The 15,284-nt window shown below is 44.3% G+C and overlaps 1 protein-coding gene across 5 annotated transcripts in view; it reads left to right on the top strand.

Moving 5' to 3' along the window:
- Trpm8 (transient receptor potential cation channel subfamily M member 8) overlaps positions 1-15,284 on the top strand; it is a 107,312-nt gene that overhangs the window by 8,358 nt on the left and 83,670 nt on the right. The window contains exon 1 of one of the 5 annotated variants that reach the window (XM_055616434.1): positions 9,247-9,261. The exons of the other annotated variants lie outside the window; for them this stretch is intronic. The gene's annotated coding sequence lies outside the window, so the exon portion shown is untranslated. Of the gene's footprint in view, positions 1-9,246; positions 9,262-15,284 lie in introns of those variants that run through there. 5 annotated transcript variants of the gene reach the window in all.

Here is a 15,284-nt window from a genome sequence, read left to right as displayed (position 1 = left end):
TTCTTTCTTTCTTTCTTTCTTTCTTTCTTTCTTTCTTTCTTTCTTTCCCTTGGAAACTGATGAGCCATGCTCGTAGAAAGATCTGAAAAATGTGCCACCTCCAACTCTGTAAATTCGACAGGTAGGACACAGACAGACAGCAAGACCTGGCAACTTCCATGGTTGTGCAACAGATGAGAGTTCCGATTCACAGGCTGGCTCTGGGTCTGTGCCTGTTTGACTGGCTATTTTTTCTTCTTCTGACTGATCTATTCCATAGACGACATAATATAAATAACTACACTGTCTGGATTCCTACCACATTTGTCATCTTGTCTCAGTTATAACAGTTAGTGGGGTGGCGAATAATTATGGAAGAAATAAAGCCCAATAAATTAATTTTACGGGGTGATGATGTTCTCCATTGGTCTCCTCTACCGAGTCATCAGACATGATCATGTGTGCTGGGCCTGTGAGGTAACATCGCAAGCTTAGGCTGCTCTGAAGTCACCCTTCAGCAAGCATTTCAATGCTAGTCGCTTAAAAGGGCTAATACAGCGGGAAAAGGATTTGTTTCCAGTCTCTCTTTCTGTCACTTTCGTATGATATTATAAGTTGTAACACAATTAAATCCTCCACAAGAAGGAAAATTAAGGGGAGTTAAAATTGCTATCACAGTGCTCAGTTGCTGTTATAAGCAGCACACACATGGCTGAACACCGCAGGACGACCAGGTGCATGATTACCAAACCCAGGTCGTTTCTGTGGGCTCTGAGGAACAAACTCAGGCTGTCAGGCTTGTGCTGCTTGCACTTTCCCCCAGACAGGCACATTTCTGACCTCCTTTCTATCTTCTCTTGTTACTTAGCTATTGCTTTCTGAGCACCAAATTTAGTCCAGGTTATGTTTTAGGTATTTAAGATACAATGGAAAATAAAAGGGACCAATTCTTACTCACAGCTAGCTTGCTTTTGGTGTGTGATGGAAAATTGACAAACAAATTAAAAACAGCAGCAACAACAAAACCAAAACCAAACAACATCATAGGTTCTAGCGAAGATAGTAGGGAGTGCTCTTATTCTTTGGCCTATATTCTAGTCTGCCTGTAATATTAAATTCTCCCTCTCAAAAAGTGAAGTGTTTCACTTTTGTGATTTCCACATATCCAGTATCATCTGATGGGTGCAGTAGCCTTTTGATGTGCATCTGTGAGATAAAGGAAGAAGAAGGGAAGAAGTGAGGGATGAAGGAAAGAAAGGAGGGATGGAAGAGAGAAATGAATAAATGAATAAAGAAAAAGACAAAAGTAATAGGGAAAAAGACCTCTTGTCATTAGCGGGGACCTGTCAGTCCTTTCTTTTTTCAAATCTAGAGCTAAAAGAAGGATTTTCTTTTTTTTTCTTTTTAAATTTATTTATTTTTTATTAATTATAGTTTATTCACTTTGTATCCCAGCTGTAGGCCCCTCCCTCATCTCCTCCTAATCCTGCCTTTCCTCCCTCATCTCCTCCCCTCCTCCTCCCCAAGTCTACTGATAGGGGAGGTCCTCCTCCCCTTCCCTCTGACCCTAGCCTATCAGGGTGGACTGGCTGCATTGTCTTCCTCTGTGGCCTGGTAAGGCTGCTCTCCCCTCCTCTGTGGCCTGGTAAGGCTGCTCTCCCCTCAGGGGGAGGTGATCAAAAAGCCAGCCACTGAGTTCATGTCAGAGATAGTCCCTGTTCCCACCTTACTAGGAAACCCACTTGGACACTGAGCTGCCATGGACAATATCTGTGCAGGGGTTCTAGGTTATCTCCATGCATGGTCCTTGGTTGGAGTTTCAGAAAAGACCCTTGGGTCTAGATTTTTTGGTTCTGTTGCTCTCCTTGTGGAGCTCCATAACCCTCCAGGTCTTTCTATCTCCCCCTTCTTTCATAAGATTCCCTGTACTCTGCCCAAAGTTTGGCTATGAGTCTCAGCATCTGCTTTGATAGCCTGCTGGGTAGAGTCTTTCAGAAGCCCTCTGTGGTAGGCTCCTGTCTTATTCCTTGTTTTCTGCCTGTTCTGATGTCTGTTCCATTTGCCTTTCTGGGTGAGGATTGATCATCTTATCCAGGATCCACCTTCTTGCTGAGCTTCTTTAGGAGTACAGATTTTAGTATGTTTATCCTATATTATAAGTCTAATATTCACTTATAAGTGAGTATATACCATGTGTGTCTCTCTGCTTCTGGGATACATCACTCAGGATGATCTTTTCTAGTTCCCACCATATGCCTGCATATTTCATGATTTCCTTGTTTTTAATTGCTGAGTAGTATTCCATTGTGTATATACACCACAATTTCTGTATCCATTCCTCAGTTTAGGGACATCTGGGTTGTTTCCAGATTCTGGCTATTATGAATAAAGCTGCTACAAACATGATTGAGCAAATGTCCTTGTTGTATATTTGAACATATTTTGGATATATGACTAGTAGTGGTATAGCTGGATCTTGCGGAAGCGCTATTCCTAATTATCTGAGAAAGCACCAGATTGATTCCCAAAGTGGTTGTACAAGTTTACATTCCCACCATCAATGGAGGAGGGTTCCCCTTTCTCCACATCCTCTCTGGCATGTATTATCACTTGAGTTAGAGTTAAAAAGCAACAAATCAAGTAATCCAGTTAAAAAGGGGTACAGAGCTAAACAGAGAATTCTCAAAGAGTAATATTGAATAGCAGAGAAACACTTAAAGAAATGCTCAACATCCTTAGTCATCAGGGAAATGAAAATCATTTCCTGAGATTTCACCTTACACCCATCAGAATGGCTAAAAAAATGAATTTTCACGTTGCATCTGTCAGCTTTGTAAATCTTAGAAGTGATCTTCAATGATAACATCTGTTGGAGTGTGTAACTTAACTCAGGGCAGAGGAAGGCATTGCACTGGCCCCAGGTTCAGTCCCTGCTCTGGTCCATGATTTTTCCTTAATGTCATCATTTCTTTAAAACATCACGTGAGCTGTCTTCAAGAGCTTGAAAAGCAAATGGGATGGGTTGGGGGTGTGTTTTGAATGTGAACAGTGCTCCTGAATTGTCCAGATGAAAAGGCTTGTCTCCTAGGGGATGCTGTGGACCTTTAGAAGATTTTCCTTTAAGGAAAATCCTGAGGTCACAGGGGACATACCCTCAAAAGGCTTCTTTCTCTCCTGTTTTCTAGCTCCGGGTATGTCAGCATGCTCTGATATGTGCCTTGCCTTGGCCCTTGCGTTGGCCACTTACTGTCCTCACCAGACTCTAAAGCAACAGGGCCAGTTGACATCAGCCTTGACCTCCCAATTTGTCATCTTGTTTTTCTCTTCTTCAAAAGCATACTATAATAGGAACCCAGACCTTAGTACAACTAACTCCATGATGGCAGTACTATTCAGGCCATAAAACTCACTACATAGACAGCACAGCCTGCCAAAATGAAAACAAATGTGGAATCTATCAAAGTCCATAGTTCTAAGTCTCTAAATGTACTAACCTTGCTTTTTGGCTTCTATAGTTTTAATTCTAGCTAACTGTTCTTGTTAACTGAAGTATGTCAACCCAGAATATGGTTTTAGTGCCTAAAAGCTCACCCCCAAAAAGGCTCAGTGCTACACTGTGGTTCTGAGCACACAATGTAGTTACCAGCCAGCTAATAAAGACTTTCCATTGGCTTAAATCTGTGTCCCAGTAGCCTTATCCGGTGGGTATCCCCAAACAGAGACTGTTCCAGGCACTTTGCTGTAGCTGTAGAAATGTAGTACTGTAGGTAGCAAACATTTAAAAAAATTAACCATATCCCATAATCGCGAGATCTATTCAATAAAAACATCCTGTCTTGTAAATCTGTCAGAAGCCACACAGGAACTTGGCTGTCCAGGTGAATAGATTTGGAATCAACTAAGGGACAGGCATTAGGCATTCTGTAACCCTACTTCCAGGAAGGGCTGACGGAGGGGGTGAGCCTCATCCAGAGTGGTGACACCTTCAGGCAGAAGCCCAGATCCAAAGATCTCCAAGTTCTGCTTTGCTTTCCTGACTTCATTTCTTGCTGAGGAGTTCCCCCACTCCGTCACAGGTGAGTGCATACCACACAGAGAATTTGTGTTGTAGGATTATTACAAATAGGAATCCACGGATCTGGGACGATAGCTCAGTTGCTAACACACTTGCTGAGCAAGCATGAAGACCTGAGCTCTCTCCCCAGCACCCATACACAATCTAGGAGTGGTGGCACGTACTTGCAGTCCTAGAGCTGGAGAGGCAAAGACAAGGAGGATCCTGAAACTCCTTATCCAGCGAGTGCCAGGGAGTTTTATCCAGGGAGCTCTGGGTGTCAACGAGAGACCCTGTCTCAAAAAACAAACAAGCAAAACCCAGCATGGACAGCTGACCTCTGGCCTACACAAATGCTCTCTCTCTCTCTCAAACACACAGGTGTACACACACACAAACACACACATAAATATAAATTTTTTCTTTGGGTGTTACTGAAGTATGAAGGATGTATACATACACATATAAATATATATATATACACACACATATATACACACATATGACACATAGGTGCTAAATGTGACATACATTATATGTAGTATGTACATATTTTACAAAGCCTATCTGAATTTTTGGGTAGGCTGTCTCAGCCAAATAGACCAGAATCTTATAACTGGTACCCAATCCTTGCTTATATAACTTGATTTTGCTGGACAGACTTTCTTGTGTGTAGGTTTGCAGCCCCTACCTCAGAGTTTATAGCAGCTAGTGCCTGGGTAGGGACAAGGCTTCAGGGGCTAGCATGCCATGATGGCATCCCCTTGCTGGTTGGAAGATGTCTTTCCCATCAGCTTACTTTCGGGACAAATATTTAATTCCCATTTGTGATGCCTGGCTATTTTCATCTCTGGCATTCGAACCCTTTTGCCCTCAAGGCCCTCTGTGGGATGGCAATGCTACTAATGACCCTAATTGTGCATGGCCACCCCTGCCTCATCCATTACTTTCATCACCCTCGGCCACCATGCTTTTAAGGGAGGGGCATCTCATCATTGGTCAGAAGTCTAGTGGCAGCTCTGAAGCCACATGAGCCAGGAGTATGTTTTCCTTGCTGTGTCGTTACCACACAAGAGTGGTCAGCAATCACTCAGAACTCTTTCTGTGATCTCAAAGTTTCGGTAATTTGGATAAAAGGGAAAAAATGGGTTCTTATTAGAGCCCTTTAATGCCCAGAGCTCTAAAATGGGACAGGGCAAGGTCAGATAGGCCAAATTGAAGACCATGTGAATTTTTAATACTCTCTGTCTCACTCAGGCACTGAAGCACACACAGAGGCAGGGGAATGCATTCCTCAAAAGCCTACCCTCCCCTCTTCCCAGCCTCGCTTCATCTATTTGAAAGTGGACATTTAAGAATACAGTTTAATTAAAGTTTGGAGGACTTTTGAAATGATTTACTTTGGGTCTCATAGACTCCTTAAAAAATTCTATCCATTCATCCATTCATCTATCCGTCCATCCGTCCATCCATCCATCCATCCATCCATCCATCCATCCATCCATCCATTCATCTTTTGAGACAGGGTCCCATTATGTAGCCCAGGTTTGCATTGAACTAGACATTCTAATTGCTGAGATTTTAGGGGTGTCTTACCACGCTTGGCTCATTTTTGTTTGTTCATTGGTTAGTTGGTTTTAAAGACCCGATCTCACTGTGTAGCCCAGACTGGCTTTGAACTCACCACTGTCCTGCTTTGGCCACCCAAATGCTGGAGTTACAGGCCCATGCTACCATACTTGGCTCTGTAGCATCACTGATACCAGTGGCTAGGACTCATAATCTCTTCTCTTGGTCAGGGATCTTCGGGTGCTGTTGCGGGAGAGTTTAGTGCTCAGGTATTATGTCTTCATCTCTGTGGCATGTGGCGTAGACACTCTGATTCCATACCCAGTGTGACATCTGAGCCAGAGATTTTCACATGACATCCATGACAAGCTTAGCATGGTGGTGCATGCCTGTCGTTGCAGCAGTAAGGAGGCAGTGACTATAGGTTTAGCCAGGACTAAGACTAGGTTGTGATATTCCTTTCTATCACTCCCCTCCTAGAATGGGAAGCAGTCTTTGGATGATGGGTCCACTCAGCTAGTACCTGAAGTCTCTCTCTCTTGGGGAGACCTGGGTTCCTGGGAAGGGAAAGGCCCAGGCCTATGCAGACTTGCATCTCCACACATGATCAAAAAGGCGAAACAAGAACATAGACCCTGTGTGACCCCCACTTGAGGCAGACTATGAGAGGGATCCTCCCTTTCAGTGTCCTTCATGGCACAGACTCCTCCAGAGAGGGCAGGCCTCTGCTGTGTGCTGCTCTGTACAATGGAGGAAGAACACCATGGGTTCAGTGCCCAGGATAGCAGGAGGCCTCCAGCAGGCGTGGAAGTAATAGGATTGGAGGAGGGGCAGTCTGGGAAGATGGAAAGGAGACCCAGAAGTGCCTGGCCCTTCTGCTGGTGTCCTGGCTTCTTTATGGTCAGAGTGAGCAAGCTGCCATGGGGACTGGCTGTCCACTGGAGGCAAACAGCCCACTTCCTCCGCTTTGGAGGGATTTTGCTCTCCCGTGACTGTGGCTCTAGCAGTCCAGAAGCAATACAAACTCACATTGGAATTTCCTGCGCTCATTTTAACCTCCCTCTCTCCTTCCTGTCTTGTCACATGCGATGGTGAATGTTGGGGCGGAGTCAATCACTTCAGTCACTTCTCTGTCATTATTCCATCCCTGCTTGCCCTGACCTTGAGGACAGAACACTGGCTCCTGCCCCATCCTGTGCTGTCTCTTGGTGACATATGTTTTTTTTTTTTTTTTTGGAGCTGTAGTGCTCAAGCCCCACTGAACTTGAGAATCATCAGGTTCCCAGGCCATGGTTTCCTAGGGATCCTGGTCTTAAAGTTCAGCACAGAATCCTAGGGATTCATTCTGTGTGAATCATCTACAGTATAGGAATAGGGTTTTGAGTATGCAGTGGAGCTTAGTGTTGATGGGACAAATGAGCATGTCAGTGCTTTAGTGGGACTGGGCAGTAAGGTAAAGTTCCTTTCTCCCTACAGTCCCCGGCAAAACAAACTGAACCCCAGAGGACCAAAGATGTCAGAGGTAGGAAGGAATTCTTTCTGTAAAGATTGACTCTGTTTTAAATGATGTGTGTGCATGCGGAGGGGTGAGTGTGTGAGCGGAATGCAATGCCTTGCAGAGGCCGGAGACTTCAGACCACTTCAAGCTGGAGGTGCAGGCACTTGTGAGCCACCCACTGTGTATCCTGGAAACCAAACTGGGTCCTCCTCAAGAGCAGTGAGCACTCTTGACTGCCGAGCCAGAAAAGATTCTAACTGGGTTTGTCCATCACCACAGCTGGTCCTTTGAGGACACACCTGAGTCCAGGTGACAGGATCCCATTTTTTGTGAGCTTTGTTCACAGTTACAGAGCTAGCAAAGCCCTAGAGCCTAGTGCCAACCCAGAACCAGTCTCACTCAGTGCTTTTAAAATGTTTTTCACTGAAGAAAAACATATGCTGTGTGATGGCTTCTTTTCCGTTGCTGTGACAAAAGGACCAACTTCTAGGAGGGAGGACTTATCTTGGCTCATGGTTTCTAAGGGTTCAGTCCAGAGGAGTGGGAAGGGCATTATGGTGGGGGCTCAGTCTGTGGGGGTGAGGGCATGTGGCAGTGATTGTTCATTGAGTGGGCTAGGAAGCAGACTGCTGAGATTGGGTCTGCGTTCCCGTCTTCAGGCTCACTCTTAGTAATCTAACTCTCTTCGCTCGCAGATAGCTACACAGCCTTTGCCCTGGCACCAGTGGCTGGGCACACGTGCTTGGAACATGAACCTATGCGTTTCAGATCCAATCCATAAACACAAGGAGTTCGCCACCCTCCAGAACATTTTCAGTGCACAGTGATGTCAAGTGCTTTGTAGCTCTTACTGTCAACCACTTCTGGTTCATCTAGTTCTGACAAATGTTCTTAAGGGGCAAGCAGGCGGGACACAAAGCTGGGATAGTCCAAGTCTACAAATTTTGCAGAAAGCATGTGAATGCCCATGTTTATCCTAGTGGGGATCAGAAGACCCGGAGGAGCCAGCAAGATCAACACTGTTTCTTACCTGTGATGTCTGCTTGGTGGATGGAACTGGATGACTTTGATTATTGCCAACATCTCTTGGTATTAAGAGATAGTACAACTACCTAGCATTAAAAAAAATAAAGCCTACTTGATAAAATATGAATACTTGATAAAATACTGCTCTGCCTGTATTTTCTACTGTTGTTTTCCTTGCTTACTGCTCATTTTAATTTTTATTTTTCTTTTGTGTGTGTCCACGTGCGTTCAAGTGTGCAGGTGAATGTGTGTCTGAGGTGCACATGTACATGGAGGCCAGAGGTCAACCTCAGGTCTTGTTCCTAAAGGGTTGTCTATCTTGGGCATGGTTGTACACACCTTTAATCCTAGCATTTGGGGGGCAGAAGCTGGCATATCTCTGTGAGTTTGAGGCCACCCTGGTCTACGAAGGGAGATCCAGAACAGCCAAGGCTGTGCAGAAAAAAAAGTTGTCTGCCATGTTTTCTTTTTAAATTGAATTAGCTTTTTAATGAGTTTATACATGTATGTAACACATTCTGGTTACCTTCTCCTCAGCCCTCTCTTGTCTTCCCCAGCATCTTCATCTGTTTCTTTTTCAGATTTATGATTTTTGGTCTTGTTGTGAGGCCCATTGGTTTAACAGGGGCCAATGGTGTAATCATTGGATTGAGATGATCAATTGGAGCCTGGTTGGGTCACCAGTGTGAACACAACTGAAGGTAGTGACTCCCCATTCTCTTGAATCTATTACTTAATTCAGCAGTGATGGGCAAGCTCCCTCTGACCCTTGAACCCCTCTCCCATCTTTGTCTGGCTAGTGATGGGCTTTTTATGCAGTTATTTGTGTTTGTTGAGAGTTTATGATTTCAAATGGCCATGCTTTATCCAGGAGACAGCCTTCTGCAGCCTTTCTCCCTTCACTCTTGCTCTTACCCTCTTTATGCCCCCTCTTCTGCAGAGTTCTCTAAGCTTTATGAAGGATGATAGAAGTTTTTGTTGTTGTTGTCGTTTTTGTTTTTTTAGGGCTAAGCACTCAACCATCACTTATTCTCAACATCTGGTACAGCCATAAGACTCCACATTTGTCACAGTTCACTGTTGCCAGAGGCCATGGGGGCTGCTGGCTGGGAACATTTGTATGTATGTACACAAGGTATGTACACCACCTTGCTTTTTAAGACAGGGTCCCTCACTTGCCCGAAGCTCACAGATGAGGGTAGGTGGCCAGCAGGCCCCACCAGTTTCCACCTTCCCAGCAGTGAGATTATAAGTACATGCTATGGTGGTTGGCTTTTATGTGGGTTCTGGGGAACTATCAATTAGATCTTGTAAGCATGTTAGGCTGACTGAGCCATTTCCCCAACTCTTTTGCCCACCTCTAGATGACTTATGGTGAAGATCCATTCATACATGACTTTTAGGACATGCTAAAGATACTGAAATGGAACTTGGTTTGGTTTGGCCAAATTATAGTTTATTGTTTTTTGATAGAAGTTTGGATGAATAATGAAAACTTAGGAGATAAAAGTGAATAACTTGAGTTTGGTACCCAGAAAATCAATGAGAAAATTTCTCCTGGCTTCACTGTCCTCACTTGGAGACGCAGACAGTCCCCTTGGTTCCTGGTGCTTCTCACTGTAGTCTTAGCTCAAGCTGCTGAGCTGGGCAGAACTGAGGAGATAGTGGAAGCTCATACCACAGAGTTTAGGAGATTTCTTTGCCTTTCTTGGGCACCTGTAATAGTGACAGACTTTTTGTTACTCTTGCTCTTGGAGACTGGCAGTCCGAGGGGCGTGTGGAACCACTGAGATTTCTCCCTTTGGCTATGGATGGCCATCTTCTCCGTGCAGATCACTGGATTACTCCCTTTGCACATTTCTACAAAGATTTTGTTTATTTGTTTCTTTAGTAGAGATAAGAACTCAATCTAATAGCTTCATTTTGCCTTCATCACCTGTTTGCTTAGGTGTTATTATTGTGGTGGTGTGGATGACAGGTGCATGTGTTCATATGGCTGGGTGCATGGGGGCATGTATATGTGTGTCCATGCATATGAATGTCAGAATTTGACATTGGGTGTCTTCCTCAGTCACTCACCGCTTTAATTTTTGTGACAGTCTCACACTGAATCCAGAGCTTATTGGTTTACCAGTCTGGCCAGTGAGTTCCAGAGATCTGTCTGTCCCCGACTTCCCAGCACAGAGATTACAGATGTGTACCACCAATTCCAGCTTTTTTACATAGATGCTGGGCATCCAAACTCAGGTCTTCATGCTTGCATGGCAAGTGCTTTGCCAACTGATCCACATCCCTTTAACCATCTCTTTAAAGATGATATTTCCAAGTAGGCTCATACTGGGGGTGAAGAGTCAGTTCTTCAATGTAATATGGTAGAAGGACATAATTAAGATCATAATAGAGACTACTTGGAGGAGATAGGGAGGTGGAGCCACGTTTTCAGGAAGCCTGAAGCACCTTTTAGGTCTAGAGTGCAAGTGCTTGCTCTCAAGTAGGTCCTTTAAAGAAGGCATTTGTTCATGGATCTCTTGCTTCTCAGGGTCAACCCTCATCCTATCCATGATGCTCAGCATCACAGATGCATTGCTTTGCCTTTCTCCCTCTCAGTAAGGACCAACACATGGTCACTGTTACAGCACATCCCTGTCTCCTACCCAACTTTCAAAGTCTGGTCAGGCTCTGAGACTTCAGTGCCATGAGGCCATCCAGGCTCAGCTCAGGGTTCCCAACATATAGCCCCCAGGTAGCAGACTCATCAAGTCTCTGTCTCTAGGGGTTGTTCTCACTAGGGACAGTTTGAGCACTCAACAGAATTGTACGAGTACGTTGTAACGTGTACCAGTCACTTGGCAATACATGCTTTGATGTGTTGGAAATTTTGCTCAAAGGCAAGACCTTCCAGGCTCCCTCATGACATTCTGACACACACAGGCATCGCTCACATGGGAAGTGGAGTGGGCACCCTACTGTCTGCTTTTCTTTGTGCCTAGTCCTTTTTAGTTTGCTTGACGTTTCTATTTAGGTTTTAGGTTTTGCGTTCTGATCCCTTGATTTCTCTGAAGGTCCTTGCTGCATATGGTGCAGATCAAGCAAAGAGGTGCCTGGGTTTGTTGGCTCCATCCACAAGTGGAGGTGCAAGAGTGTGGGGTAGGGAAGGAGACCGTAGAGGGTGCAGGATGCTCTGAGCCTATGATCTATTTTTAAGGGTGAACCTGAGATGCCGCTGATTCCCTGCCGACTTTGCGGTAGGATCTCCTCTCACAGGCTTCCTCACTCACAGAAAAAAAAGCCATTGCTCTACTTTCCAACTTTCCACCCTGACACCCTCCCCCACCCCCGTCCACATTGCCTTGCACTTGGCCATTGTTATAGCCTTTGTCATCTGGGTCCATGTTTCGGGCACTTGAGCTAGGGATGTCTGTCTGACATCTTTTGCCCCTCTTTCTGAAGGGTTTTCTCTTTGCACTGAAAATATAATCTACGGGAATTTCTATGAGCATTTAGCCCTCCTTCCGGAGCTTGTTCAAATGCCTGTCTCTACAGAGGTGTTCCTTGATATGCGTCCTGCCTAATCGCAAACTCCTTTATATCTGTGTTGCCCATGCCAGCAGTTTTTTTTTTTTAATTTTATTAACACACCAGAAGTTTTATGTGTGTTTAGGTATGCATGTGGAGGCCAGAGGTTGACACGTCTCAATTTATCTCTACCTTATTTATCATTGTATCTGTATATGTGTGTCATGTCCATGCAGTGCTTGCCAAGGCCAGAAGAAGGAGTTAGGTCCCGAGAGCTTGAGTTCCAGGGGGTTGTGAGCTCCCTGATATGGTTCTTGGGAATTGAATTCTTGTCCTATGGAGGAACAGCCAGCACTGTTAACCACTGAGCCATCTCTCCAGCCCCACCCACCTTATTTTTGACATAGGGTTTTTCAATGAACCTAGACCTTACTGATTAAATTTGACTGACTGGTCAGTAAGCCCTGAGGATCTTCTTGTTTCTACCTCCTCAATGCTGTGATTACCAAGTGCATACTTTCTACACCTGGCTTTTATGTGGATGCGAGGCCCAAGCCAGGCCCTCAGGCTTTACAGGCAAGCATGAGCTATCTTTTCAGCCCATGCTATCAAATTTGAAATTATACCCTTCAGTTTCTACATGTTTATAGCCTACACTCCATATACAATCATAAACTGGAGATAATAGCCAATACTAGAGGACCTCCAGTTAGAACAAGGCATTGTTGTCATGTCATCTAAGGCTGAAAGCTCTTCACTGGCCATTCTTTCATCTTCTCTTCTTATATCTGCTCTTTTCTTCTGGGCTAACTTTACAAAGACGAAGAAGTATAAAGGGGAATTATGTGGAAATAACTGTAAAGTAGCAAAGCTGATCCAGCCCAGATTCAGTGACAACTCTCTTAAGCCCTACATAGGCAGCCCAAGGCTATGTGAGAGAGCTGGGAAAATCTGCAAATCTGCAAAAGAGCAATGTCGGTTACATTGCTTCCATTTAAGAGTGTTTTTCTAATTTTAATTAAGGCTTTTAATTCATTAATTAATCTCATCAGTTTTCATAATGAGCATTTCCCATCTCATTTGTGGTTTTTAAAATGTGCCACTAACTATAGAAATTAGATTTTGGTATGAATTGGTATTAGTGGCAAGCCAAGAGTGGAAATTGGGAAAGCTTACCTTATTAGCATTTAATAATTATCATCTAAGCATTTCTACATACTCAGGCATGGCTCATCCCTATTCAGTTTCTAAAATGTCTCCTGCATGGTGTAAAGGAGAAATTTTCTTTTTTTCTTTTTGTATTCCTTTTTTTCAAAGAAGCTTAGAGAAGGAGGCGGGGCTGGGATGGCCATGGCTATAAAGTCTTCCCTCCTCCAGAGGGAGAAGAGACAAGCAGACTCTTTGGGGAGAGAGAAGCTCTTGCCCGATGGAGCAGCTCCACGGTAGGTTCTGTTCTCAGCGTTTGCTTTCTTCCCTCTGTAGATGCTGCCCTTGCTGTGGCTTGTGCAATCAAAGCGATAAGTTTGCTACCTCTGGCCAGGGCATCATTTTCTGCTGTGAGCGGAAACTCTTAGGTCCCTGTCAGAGATGGGGGCAAGGTGCTGTTTCACAGATTATCTCCTCTCCATTTAAGTTGGTTTTGAAATGTAAGAATTTCTTCTAGATTTTCTGGGGCATGATTTTAAAATATGATTGCACATTCCTTTTCCTGATTGACCCACAGAGAAGTCATGAAAATAGCTTTCCTAATGACTCCACCTATCTACTGGGACTCTGAATCAAGTAAGTTTTCTTAAATCAACACTATGATGAGATGGAATTAACTCAAGAAGGAATGGATTCAGATAGCAAATTTTCTTTGCTAGCAGAAGAAGGAAAGAGGGCTCGGCTTGTCTTTACTCGCTGTCTGGACCTCTCAGCTGACTGGAGTGGGCAAATCTTGTATTATTTAGAAGTCAGTGAGAAAACAGAGGGGCTGGATGAATAATTAAAGGTATCATTTCTAGTGCACTTTTAGACTCCCAAGGAAACATTGCTGGTGTTGAGACTGTAGAGTGCAGGGTACCCTTCACATGTGCCGAAGCTGCACCAACATGAGCTTCCTCACCGTGGCAGGAACTCCACCTTCTCAGAATCTTGGGAGTGGAAGGAAGGCCAGTTTCAAGATTGTGGCTGCGTATTTATCTTTCTCTAAAAGTTTGGGATGAAGTTGTTGTCATCTAGGACTATATTTCTTGTGTATGAACTGGGGTTTTTCTTGGCAGTGTCTAGCAGGCTCTGTGACCCTTTTGCTGCCTATTTTGTTCTAGAAGGCTTTTGACAAATAGCACCTTTAAGCTCTGTCACCTGTGCTTGCCTGTGTCTCACCTCTGCTCCTCAGAGTGGGGGTACTTTGGGATCTTTCTTTCTTTCTTTTTTCTTTCTTTCTCTCTTTCTTCTGTCCATCCACCATCTATCCATCTATCTCTCTACCTGCCTACCTACCTATCTAACTGTGTATCTAGACACAGGGTCTCCATGTAGTCCGGCTGTTCCAGAGCCTGATATGTAGAAAAGACTGACCTCAAACTCTCAGAGATCCTCCTGCCCCTGCCTCCCAAGTCCTGAGATCACAGGTGTGGGCACTATGCCCGTCTGGGGCCAATAATTTTAAGCATTCACAAAATTTGCCATGTGGCCAGTTTTTACCAATCTGTTCAAACTTCAAACATATCGCAATTAGAAAAACAGAAAAATGTTTTAAAGGCAACAATAGTTAAAAAAGAAATCTTAGTCTTTCTCAATGGTGAGTGACAGAAAAGGGCCTAGGTGGATGCTATCCCCTACAGGCCTATGCACCTCTGTACACACCTCTACAGTGCTATTGCCAGAATAAGGATGGGGAAATGGATGTCTCTGGGTGGTGTCATGTGTATCTGAAGCCTCTGCAAGTGTTACTGTTCCCATTACAATGAATAATTGATAGAAAGGAGGAGAGGAGCAGGCTGAAGTTTAGTGCCAGGCCCTCTAGAGCATTTCCTGAGCACAAACAAGTGCCTCCTTCCACTCAGAACTACATAAGAGAGCATCTTTCTCATTGTGTTTACCATAAAGGGACACAACTGTCCATCTTTCATGAAAATGTCATCCTCGGACCGGTTTGGTCACTGAGAGAGTCAAGCTAAGAGTCAATTCTAAAAACATCCCAAACATACCATTATTGTATGAAGACAATAATGTCACTGATTCTCATGCGTGTCTGGCTCAGAGAATGTGAGACTGCTACATCGCTAATGATGATTATAAAAATTATTCACAATCGCTAGTAATAGAGACACAGGGGTGCTGGTGAGATGGTTCAGTGAGTGAGGATGACTTCTGTCAGGCCTCGCGATGTGAGTTTAACCCCAGAACCTATATGAAAGGAGAGAACCAACTCCTGTAAGTTATCCTCTTATCTCCATATGCATGCTCTACACACCCCCACTTCTCCTCCCCCCCCAATTTAAAAGAGCCACAGTGGCCAGCCTCTACAAACAAAAAATAGCTTCCTTCCTTCCTTCCTTCCTTCCTTCCTTCCTTCCTTCCTTCCTTCCTTCCTTCCTTCCTTCCTTTCTCTTTCTTTCTTTCTTTCTTTCTTTCTTTCTTTCTTTCTTTCTTTCT

Source organism: Psammomys obesus, unplaced genomic scaffold (genome assembly GCF_907164565.1).
Source record: "Psammomys obesus unplaced genomic scaffold, mPsaObe1.curated_primary_1811, whole genome shotgun sequence".
NCBI lineage: Eukaryota > Metazoa > Chordata > Mammalia > Rodentia > Muridae > Psammomys > Psammomys obesus.
Note: the sequence above shows the minus strand (reverse complement) of the source record. Positions and strands in the feature narration are given on the sequence as shown.